Source organism: Patagioenas fasciata, chromosome 4 (assembly GCF_037038585.1).
Source record: "Patagioenas fasciata isolate bPatFas1 chromosome 4, bPatFas1.hap1, whole genome shotgun sequence".
Lineage (NCBI taxonomy): Eukaryota > Metazoa > Chordata > Aves > Columbiformes > Columbidae > Patagioenas > Patagioenas fasciata.
In genome coordinates this window covers 64418763-64431182 of record NC_092523.1, presented here as the reverse complement: position 1 = coordinate 64431182, position 12420 = coordinate 64418763, and positions in this window count along the sequence as shown.

The window sequence follows — 12420 nt, the reverse complement described above, 5'->3', positions numbered from 1 at the left end:
TTTCTTTTTATTTTTGGTGTATTGGGGGGGTGAAGAGGGTGTTTGTTTTGCTTGTTGTTGCTGTTTGGCTTTTTTAACTGAAGTTTGTGAACCTGCATTGAAATAGCGGATGAACTGAAAAGACTGAAAACCAAAACAAACAAATGAGCAAAAACTCAAAAACACACCGAAAGAAAACCCAAGATCGCAGTCGCCCCCAACTCTATACAATCATCAGTTGCTTTCACTATTTGTAGAAGAAGAAACTATTTTTATTTGTTTCCAGTCTTCTGTATCTGAAATAGCTAAAAGCTGACTTCTTTCTGTTGATTCTGTACCAGTGAATGTCACTGATTTAAATAATTCCTGGGTCCTAGGTATTTCTCAGTTCTGTGCAAAGTTATGATCGTGGAAGTGCTGGGCGGGAATGGAGCGATACTGAAGTTGGTCCTTGTTTTGGAGAGCTGTACCTGGGCCATGGGGACACACTGATCTGATGCCTGTGGGCCTTGGGGACAAGGTGTTGGTTGCTCCTTACTTGAGCTGCCCTCCCCTGGCAAGGTAGGAGAAAACCTATGTCAACTTTTTCTATGTGGAGAAATTGTTGGACAAAAGGAGATAATTATTTTTTGGGCTGTTTGCAGCCTACCTGCTGGAGTGATTTTCACCTTTTTTAACTTGTTCAGTCCACCTCTGCAGCTGAATCAAATAGAATACTTAAGACCTTATTGTACCATCGATTTCCAAGTGGAGCCCCGTTAGATTCTGTGGAGAATTCTGTTTTAAAAATCAATGGCATAGTATGATTCAAAACAGTAAAAAGAGAGCAAAGGGACATGGTATTTAGTTTATCCGTGACACATGATACTGAAAAATCCATTAGTTAGTTGCATCACAGGCAACATGTACTTGGGCAATGCTGCAAATGTGTCATTCACAGGCAGAATGTCCTTATTTTGACAAAACCTATCTAGAGAAATGGAGGAGAACAGCACCAGAGGAATGAAGTCCATGACCTACCTTGTAGTTACTGTTTATCCAAGTTTATGAATTAACTCTGTAAATCATAGGTGTTTTTCTCTGAAATGCAGTACTTCAAGTTTAGCATTTTAAAAGCAAAATAAAGATTATCTAATATTTGCATTTTTTCATACAGCTGTATCGAAAGAATATACACATACTCATGAATCTTAAAATCATTTCAGTTAGTGAGGTTTCTGTGCCTGGAAGCATTGCTGTAATCTTCCCTAGTGTCAGTTTGAGGTACAAAATCAAAACCACACAAGCAAGGTTAGAGCTATTGTGTGTTTTAAAAAGTTCTTTTTTTATGATATTGTAGTGTTGCAAACATGGCTTTTTTAATTTATTTGTGGAGTTTTATTGTTCCTGAATGACATAGATTTATCTTTCTTACTATATTTTTTTGTTGCTATCTCTCTCCTATTTTATATTCCTCAAAATTTAAAGTCTCCATTTTGTTTCTGTGATCTTCCAGATTAACAATTCAAACCTCTCTCTTTCCAGCTAATGAATTCCACTCTTTGTCCTTGATTCTTAACATTTTTCTCCTCTTGTATTGGCTCCTGTACCTACCTGCTCCCATTCTGAAGAATCGTATCCAGAAAACTGATTTTGAAGCTGGAGCTCTGTAAATTTTGTGGCACGGATTAGCTAATTGAAGAAAGACAAATTGCTATCCATGATCAGGGGAAAAAGAGGCCAGTTTATCATATGTGAGCTAAATAGTTATAAACAAGAATATAAATGGGACGTTTTAATAGCTTCTCTGAGTAATCCTTTGTTTTGTTCAAAGCACATGTTGTTCTGTGCTATCAAAATGTGCACATCCATTATATAAGTTAGCATTTTAAATAAATACCACATGCAGCCAGTGACTGCTTATTAAAATGTTTGTAACCTACTTTGAACAGCCAGCTTTCTAACAAAGCAGTAGTTAATTAGGCTTATGAGGGGACATACAAAAATAAAACAAAATAATAATGAAATCTGTTCAAACCAATAGCCATATTTTATTGTCCAAATGGGACAATAAAGCACACAAACTTGAGCAAAGCATGGTAAATATGAGAGAAGGGGAAAGAGAAGGAAAATAAATAGTTCAAGATCTAACCGCCTTTTGGGGCATGATTTCTTTTTCTAAATTCTTTATTATAAAGCATTTTGAATGTAAATGCGTGACAGCTCTCGAGTCTTTAACTAACAATGCTTTTTTAAAAATTTGTTGATTCTTCCAATTGTACTGATACTCCCTCTCACCACTACCACATACACATGCATCCCCCACCTACAAGGAAACCCTTTTTCTGGGATTTGTTATCTTCCGTTGTGACCCCAGAATGTGAAGTACCCCGAGAAGCCAAGGATGGGTTGGTCAGTGCTGTGAGCAACCTCTCTCTGTGACTCTGGGACATGTATTGAAATATTCCCTGAACTTCTTTAAAAAGGATGATTTGGAACAGTAACTTCATTACATTTCTTTTTTCTTAATCTAACTGGAAGAAGCACTCTTTTAGTGTTCTTGTCCTTCAAAAAATTGTTAAATCATATAGGATATTTTATCTGAGTAAAATGTTCAGAAATTCTGAAATACATTTTGTGGTATGCACTTCACAAACGTATAGAGTATTATACCGTAGGACAGGAGATACTAGTAAGAGAGGTAGCCAATATATTTTAAGAGTTGCATGAAAAACCTTCTGGATATTAGAAGGCACTTATAGGAGAAAAATAAAAGAAGCTCCAATAAATGGTTACAAACAGAATCAAAGCTCATAAAATGTGAGGCTGTATCTGCTGATCTTCAACCTTAGTAACTGAAGTTGTGAGATCTTATTTAGCAGCTTATACAGCTGTATGTTCAGATGGACAAGAGTGCTGAGCAAATCTTCATGTCTTTCCACTTTCTTCTGTAAACAGTGCCTTCTTTAATTGTGTCTGTAGTCTGTAGATCAGTGTGCAAGTCCAACTGTGATTGCTGTCGCCTGAAGATAAATGAAGATCAAATAAAAATCTATAGTCTTGGGGGAAGTAAAATATGAAAAAAAAAAAAATTATATGTATACATATATATACCTCTAAGAAGAGATGGATGTGACTGAGTGTAGGCAGCTAGATCTGTCAGCAGAGACACACTGGTGACAACTAGAGAGGAAAGCCCAGGAATGAGTCTTATCTAGGAAGTCCTAGTGGGTTTTGTGGCATTTTTCCCAACTCTTTATAAAGGATATTCTTGGACACTTTAGCCCCAAACTGTAAAAGGCCAGCTCACCTGCTTTTGCATGTGGATGATGTGTATCGCTGAGGAAATGATCACCAAGTGTAGCTGCAACCGTGAAATACTGCAGGATTTATATTTTAAAATGTCTAAATTAAACACTCTATTATTTTATGCATACATGAGCAGAACTTTAAAGAAGACAAGAAACACAGCTTTAGATTGTGGGATGAAAAATAAATAGATAAAAACAAGGAAAGGAAATTGTTTATTTTCTTTTTGATAGCTTCCTGTGTAAAGCTGGAAAATGATCAAAGGCAGATGATGCATATGTATGTTTCAACCTCTCCTACTCCATCTCAATTATTTGGGGATTTTTTGCAAATTGAAACTGGAAAGTTGGAACATTCCATCTTGAAAACAGGAATGAAACATTTTGTGTTTTCTGAAAGCAATCATACAAACAAAATACATCTACAGAAAATAGACTATTTGAATTTCAGCCAATTAACTAATAGGCAATAAAAATATTTTGTTTTGTTTTGTTTTGTTTTTTTTTTTTTGCTTAAAATAAGCTGTATCTTAAATACTAGCTTGGAATTCACCATGTATTTATCCATTGATATCAGGCCCCCTTTATGTCTGTCTAGTCATAATACACTTCTTGTACATATTTTTGTGGATTCTTTGGGATTAAATTTGCAGTACTCTTGAAGTTTTGCAAATGTTCTGTCATAAAATGTATGTTTACCACAACATGCAATTACAGGGCAACATTGCACTATTCAATGAGCACTCTGTAATCTGTTATTATCTGCATGCTGTAAAAATGCCCTCAAAATGCGGTATCTGTTTCATGCCTGCTGATGTCAAATATTACGAAGCAAACAAAACCCTGTCAATTGTGATTTGGAGGTTTGTTCCAACTCCTACTGAAGCCAGTAATAGTCTATATCTTTACTTAAGAAGATGATGGATCTGGCACCAAATAAGATGAATACACCAGATTTCTTTTTGGAAATGTGCATAGTGATGCTTGAAGCATGTATCTTTACTTTTCTGTTCTATTTTATTTTTTTTCCCTTTGACCATTTTATTTTATACTTTATATATATATGTGTGTGTGTGTGCGCTAGAAAATATGAGAGTGATTGGAACTGCAGCATATCACCTTCCAAATGGTCTCTACAGAAAGGTATGACAGAAAAAAAATTGATTTTGACTTTTCATCAATATTTCTAAATTGTAGCATGTATTTTGCAGTAAAAGAAGATGCATCACCCTTTTTTTTTTTTTTTTTTCTTTTGGTCAGGATTGCTGAAGCAAAGTACATTAAAAGCTACCAGCATGGAAGTTTCAGCTTAGTAATTTACAGCCTACAAATGGATTTCTTTCTCAGAGTGATAAGTCAGTCAGTGAACCATGCATTGTACATGGATGATGGGCAATTCACTCACTGGATGTGGGGTTTCGGCATTTCTCCTAAGAGTTTGAGATGTAGAATGAATTTGCACTGAGCTGGACGTTTCCAAATTTGCCTGCATATTTAGCTGTTACCAAATAGGCTCTGGTAAACCAAGGTGAACTGAGCATCTGCTTCATAAGCTCATTTTGTTGTTAGTGGTAGGATGTGAAGTATTGGTTGTGTCAGTTTTGTACATCTAATAATAGCTCGTCTCCAAAATTGAGTAGACAGAGAAGTTAACCATGTTTTTTTTACTCTCATTCATCATTTTTACCTGGCTGGTAGCGGGTATTATCTGCTAATCCACAAACCTGCTCTCATTCCTCACACCTCCTCCCATTACAGGGTTAGCTCAGGTAGAAGGAAGGAGCTTTTGGATCTCCTGGGAGACCACATTTTCTAGCAAGTACTGACACTATTTTACATATTTTCTGGATGAATTTGCCTGTCTATATTTGTCAAGCTTTTTGCTTTGATGTTTATATTCAGATAAATGTTACTGTATATCAGATTTCTTTTCCTGGAATTAGACATGAAAATTAGCTTCTTGGAGAGGCAAGACTAAAGTAGTTCATACCAGCTTAACAAGACAGCTGAACAAGAGACATTTTCAATTCTGTCTATCTATTAAAGTAATTTCTTGAGGACCTTGTGAAAGTTTTACTTGAAAGTATCAGAAGAGCTGAGTTAAAGTTTCTTAGAAGACTTTAAATTAAATGTTCTTATAATGAAAAATCAAAATTTCATCAGTCATACTTATCATGTGCTTTTTGGCTGAGGAGCATTACAGTATATATGCATATGTATCATACACAAGAGTGTAAGTACTAACACAAATAAAAGGGACTGGAGTGAATCTCACAGAACATATGTTCCCAAGAAAGAGATTTGTCTAATAGTTCTTATTGAGTTCTAATGACTTGTTGTCATCTTGCTTAAATATTTTTACATTTTTAAAAATTAGTATTTAGTCAAATCATGTTTGTTGCAAATCAAAATAATTTCCAGCTACTGTTCAATACAGATCTTTACTTCACTTATCTAAACACTGCTTTCTTGCTATTCAGATATATACTCTAATTATGACAATTATATCTAGCATTATGTATACATTCATTTGAAGTTCCACAGTACACAAATATGCACCCTGAATGCCCAAATTTTCTCTAGATCGACCCGAGAACATATTGTACAAATATAAACGGACACATCTGAATACTTTTTTTTTTTTTATTGTAATACAAGAAAATCAAATTTAACACACTGAGAATGGTACTTTTGTTAGTTGCACCACTTCCTTTCTTACCTCTTTAGGTATTCATGTTATTTTCCAAGAGCACTCACTCTTTATGTATATACTTTATTTGGTTTATTTTCACACACTTAGCAAAACATGTGTAAGGTACTAAGCTTATCTTAGAAGAATTAAATTTTCTATGCTGGAAACTAATTCTGGGAGATCTTCTTGAAAGTTGTTTTTAAATTACTTGTTTATGTGTTTCAAGGCACAGTTCCCATATAGTCCCTTTATTTTTGTTAGAATTTGTCCCTGTCCTAAATGTATGTCTATTAATAAATTGCTATTATAAATTCACTCATTATGGGACCTAGGTATTGCGCAAGTGCAGTCTGAAATAAATGGGTCATATTGAGACGACAAACAGTCTGGCTGGTCTGGAAATGAAACTCAGATTCCAAAATGAGAAGCTAAAACACTTCATTCAAGGATATAATAACTGAAACATAAGCTCCTGCTTTTCTTTAGTTTCACCATATTGAGGTTGTAAAGCCTGCACAGCGGCTAGCAGGAAACCAATACCTGAGAAAGGAGACAAGTACTGCGTGTATTCATTTATTGTGAAATTAGATTTAAACAATCATGATGAGCAACGACAATGAAAAAAAATCACAAAGCATTCTCTCATTATCTGAAAACATAATATTTGATAGATAAGGTAGCATTCTAGTTAACAAGCGACCACAGGACTCTGTAGATCTTACAGCCAAATCAAATTAGAATTCAATATTTGTTTTCTCTACTTTTTTAAAGTAAAGCATTGACAAAAAACCATAATGTTTTAATCATTTAGCAACACTAAAATACATTAATCTCTGTGGGCTAGGCTGCACCTCCAGTCACAACAGCTCTAAGGAGGAATGTGTGTGAAGGACGGTATGGAAAGGAAGTGTAAAAGGAGGAGGGAGAGAGGAGAGATAGCAGAGGTAGGTGGTGGTTAGATGATATGCAAACCCACGGGACTGCTGACAGTTTGCACTAAGATGTGAACAAAATGCCTCATAGGAAGCCTCAAACAGGGCAATACCCAGCTCTCATTATTGTTTCTACTAAAATGAGAGCATGCACATCTCTTGTGGACTGTATGAATACAGGGAAAGTTGCCTTTCCACAGATTGGTTGGGTACAATTACCTTCAAGTATGCAACACTTCTAACCATTCTACCCAGCAACAGCCCTTCTCTCTCCTTGTTTTTGTTTGTTTTGTTGTTTGTTTTTTGTTGTTGTTGTTTGTTTGTTTTGTGGTTGGTTTTTTTTTTCTTTCTTTCTAAATCAGAATGAAAAATAGATTTTTGTTTTTCCCAGATAGTACAAATTTTGCCTTTCATCCAACCTCTGTCAAAGACCAGGGAGTAAATTCCCACATGTTCTATTAACCTCAATAACATTCTGAATCTTTACACCAGCTAAGGTACAGCTTCCAGCATACTTGCTCTCAATAGTCACTCAAATGCTCATTGGGTACCTGAGGATAACTCGCCAATTGATTGAATTGTAATTTCAGGACAATTTCTTCCTTATCTTCTCCAATCTGCTTCTTTCGTCACTCAACATTTTCTTCCTTCTACCTTTTTCTTTTTGCTGCTGTCCTAAGATCAGATTATTGCTAAACTGGTAACCTGAGGCGGTTGAATTAACTTATTGAGAAAAAGAAGACAGAACATTTGTATGTGCCTATTTATATGGAATGTGTAATGGTATGATACAGTACATATACACATAGGAACTTCTTGGGGTAAACTGTTGATACAATCTACAAATATTTCCAGACCACACGTGCACCTATATGAAGTCTGTTCAGAATTGTGTTATGCTTTTTGTTGTGGGAGTAGGGGTGAGAAAACGTACAGTCTGTTTTTTCATAGTTATTTTTTGTTTTTATGGTGCATGTATTCTTTAAAATATGTTCACTCCACAAGCACCAAACCTGTGAGAATAAATGTGTGAGTTTTCTTTGCTGAAAACATATTAAACTGCAAGTATACAAAAATATGGGAAAGGAAACAATGTACTAGTATATTAAAATGGAAAAAGAAGTAACTTCTCTATTTAAATAACAAGTGGTTGTCACTTAAGCAATAATAGTGGAGATTAAATGTAATCATTTGTTGTGTACTACTGTATTAACTTTAATCATAAATGAAGTCTCCATAATATGTAATGAAATAATTATAGCTACGTGAAAGGTGTTTTCACCTGTAAAATAATTTGGTTTACTTTCAAAGGTGTGAACCAACAATGTGCAGCCTACTAGATAAAATGTCTTTTTTTATATTCCAGGCACTTTATTCAGTTCCTTGTTTGCTGAAAATTGTATTGTATTTGCAGAACAATAGGTAAGCTTTTTGGTATCTAATTTAATATTTGTCAATACTCATGGGTACAAACAAAGGAAAACATATTCTCTAAAACTGACTAGTACTTTAAAGATCTAAATGAATTTAATTTATTTTTTGAGCAAATACTGCATGCTCTAATTTCTATTAATATTTTTCTTAATTTCTTCCAAGTAGTGTGATTGTAAATTAATTCTTACCAAATTTTTGAGCAGAAAGTAAGGATATTTGAGCATAAAAGTAATCACAGTAAAGGGAGAGTCGAACAAGAAAAACAGAATATAAACATAAAATAAGCGATGACTATAAAAACAGTGTTATCTGTAACAGAAAAGGATGTTTTCTTTGTCCCCCCTCTACTCTTTACTTCAATTTGTGTATGTATGCATGTGTACATATAATTATGTCTTAAACCTGCTGCACTCAGTTGAATATTCATTTTTCCCTTAGTGCAAGCAAACATCAAAAAAGTATTATGCTCTTGTCCTTATTTAAATTCTAAAAACAAGTATACCCTAATGTGATGTTTTCCTTTTTTGTTGTTGTTTTTCTTCAATATTTTATTCATGTAAAGTGGTAAGTAGGTTAGTAGGTACCATGAACATACTTAACTCTAAATATCCATTTCTTCTCTGTCGTGATATTCCCTTTATATTTCAGGTTTAGTTGCCATATTATAAATGAATCACCAGCCCCTGGTCTGTGGCCAAAAAAATTCCACAACAACAACAAAAAGATACCTTTTAACTGATTTTAGCTATGCTGTGGTTCTAAATCATGTGGCAAAAGCCTGTTCTTAAACACCCCATCCTGTCTAAGTGTTTCAGAGTCTTGTCAGAAAAAACACAGACTGCATAATTACAAATTAACAAATCTTCTTCTTCTTTCTTCCCTGCTTTTAAACATAATTTTGAATTATTATAAAGAAAAAGGCAGTCAGAAGGCTATTTTTAGATTCTGTATCTCCTACCCATCACTCTATGATTTTTTAATGACATTTATAATGACATGAGTTCATTTCTTTTTGAATATTTCTTGCTGTGTGAAAACAACTAGAATATAAATGCGAAAATTTTCAATACAAATAATACAAAATTTTGGCTATAGAGGATCAAGAAGGCATTAGGCAAATGTGCTGTCAAATGAATGAAATTATTCCTGTAGTGTATGTAACATGACACCCAGCATTGAACTTTCACACTACTGGGTCAGTTTTGGGTTTTTTGCCTTTTTTTCTTTTTTTTTTTTTTTTTTTTTTTTTTAAGTAACACTTAAAATACTAAAATTAACCCTTGTCTGATGTGCTGCATAAAAAAAAGTCTGTGACAGATCATTTACACAAGGATGCTCAAAATTCTTCTTATCAAAACTACATTGTTCCATGTTTCTCCTAAGAAGTGACCCTTGACTTAACCATACATTTTAAAATAATAATTATACAAGCACTACAATGTTATATACTTTAGATGCTGTACATGAAATTTTATGTAGAGAGAATTATTGCTGAGTTGTGAATTTCATGGTGCGATGTCAAGATGTCTTTAAAATACGAAATTTAAGAAATCCAAAACAAATATGATAAATATTATTTGTCATATAGATCATATTATTAAGCTATTATTTTCTTTCCTATATAATTATATCTAATCATGAGAAAAAGAAAATGATATATTTCAAAATACATAGTGAAGTGCCCAATCATTTACTTTGCTAAAGTTTTACTAGCTTTCTGTGGAATAGCTGCATATGGAAAACTAAAGACAACTACATCTAATGTTGCAAGAACTCCTGGAAAAAAAAAAAAAAAAAGTGTGACCCATGATGCATGAATAAGGTTTCTTAATTATTTTTTGAAGGCCTCTAGGTCTTACTATACTATTTAGGAGAATAAATTAAGTTTAGATTCGTCTTTAATTATTTTATTGGGGAACATCTGAAAACCTAAGCATGTCTACTTCCTCTAGTAGCGTTTGTTCTTCAGTACTTGCAGCCTCTCTCATATTTCAACTAATTTGGTGAAGTTGGAAAATCAATTCTGTTTTACAAATACAAATGCTGTGATCATTATCTTTGCTCTAAGGGCTTACGTTTGAACACAACATAATTCAGATTAATAATGCATATTTAATAACTGCTAACCTAAGTACCAAGGAAGCACTTTTGTTTCCAAATGAATCTCAGTGTACAGTTGTATTATCTGATCAATAATTAATTATAAGCTAGTTGACCCAATAGACTCTTGCTACTTGCACGTATTAAAAAAGAAGAATTCGGTAAGCAGATTGGAAAACTAGAAAATATAATGTATAATCTCTTTTTGCACTTTCTCTTCACTCAGGCAAGAGATTAAGATTTATTTAGTGTTCAAGAACCCTTGCAACTACATACATAAAATTTGAAAAGATGATAAATCCTAAACATAGGGGTAAGTATACCAACACAGTGTAATGTATATGTGACCCATGGTCGCATCACGTCCAGTCACGGACCCAGCATGCTTTCTGTGGACTCCAGTGTGAACCAGCCTTTATGCCTATAACAGTGGCTAAGAATGCATAGAGTATCTTATTCCTGTGTTGGTTGTTGATGCCATAGTTTGCAAAGCAAAGCTGGTGTAAGGACAGTCCTCCTAAGGTTGTTACAGTCCTTTCTGCACATTATATCTGAGGGATGAGTGAGTATCCGCCAATAGCCAGTGCTGAGCAACTCCAAGTACCTTGCACAGGGCATACATTACACCAGGAATGACATCCTAGTAACAATGCACCATAACAGCCTACTAACTATATAAACCATACAAAAGACTGAGGAGTAGCATGTGCAAGCTGTATCTCTGTTGCAGAGCACCTACGCAGGTGCCTTTTAATGGTAGATTGCAAAGTGCAGACCAGTGGCCTCAGCAGAATTGCAGATCCAGAGCTATCCCCGTTGTCAGGACAGCATCTGATCTTGACTGAAATCAATAATGAGGGATGGGGAGGCAGAGCAAAGAGCTGGATTAATATGTTATGAAACTGGCAGAAGCTGAAGCAGCTGAAATACTGCAACAGTGACTATGACACTATACAGTAGACTAACTAAATATTTGCGTAATTTATTCTACAAAGTGACTCCGGGTCTGAATTGCAGCTTTTCCAGGCTTTGATGCTCTTCCTACTTATTGCACAATGCTGTTACTTGCTTACCAGCTTTATGGTGCTTGCTATCACTCCGTTTTGGGGTGGGAAGCACTCTGCTTTCTCTTATCTCCTGAGCTGCATCTTCACTAACCTACACCAGAAACAGAAGGCTGTAGAAGCATACTATGGTTTAGCTGACCTTAGCTCTATGGAGAAGCTGTTTTGTACAAACATATCTGTAATGATTTTGTATTTCTGCTAACCATACAGACTTTTAATGACAGAGGTTAATTGCCTTATGAAAATGTTGCAAAACAAAAAATGACCAAAATTTTGGGTTTGTTTCTGCAATCTCTTTCAGCAGTTTATATCTAAGGATATTATTTCGCCAAATTATCTGATGGGAAAAAAATACATGTGAACTACTGTTAGTTTCAGATTATAATTGTATTTTATATATATACATCGGAAAATGCCAGAAAATCTATTGTCTATTGTCTATTCCTTGAAGAGTGTTTAATCTCAATGGATCTGACAGGTCGGTTTATGTTTAGATCCCGGCTGAAAGCACCCTACAGACCTCCTCTCTTTGAGGTATGATTGGGTGTAGATCTGTGCTAACATCTGTGCACATCCTCAGCTGAAGGGGAAATTGCAAGTCTCTTGCTCTTGGCAAGGATACGTAACGTTCCCAGTGCTTGACCATTCCAGGCTGTAAAGATTTCTCTGTTCTGCACTGTCTAGTTGAGATGTTTTAGGCTAATCCTCATGTGTTTTGTTTCTAGCAAATTGATCTAGCATATTGATGGAAAAATAGACCCCATTCCCAAGAAGCATGGGAAAGCTGGAAGCCTGTTTGAGAAGTTTGCCACTACCCTCTTTTGCCTAAGCCTGGACTAGATGCTGCAATTAAGACCTAGAGGTTAAAATGTTAGATATTTACTTACACAGTCAAATGGTCGGGTTTTTTAGGTAGGTCACTGTCATTA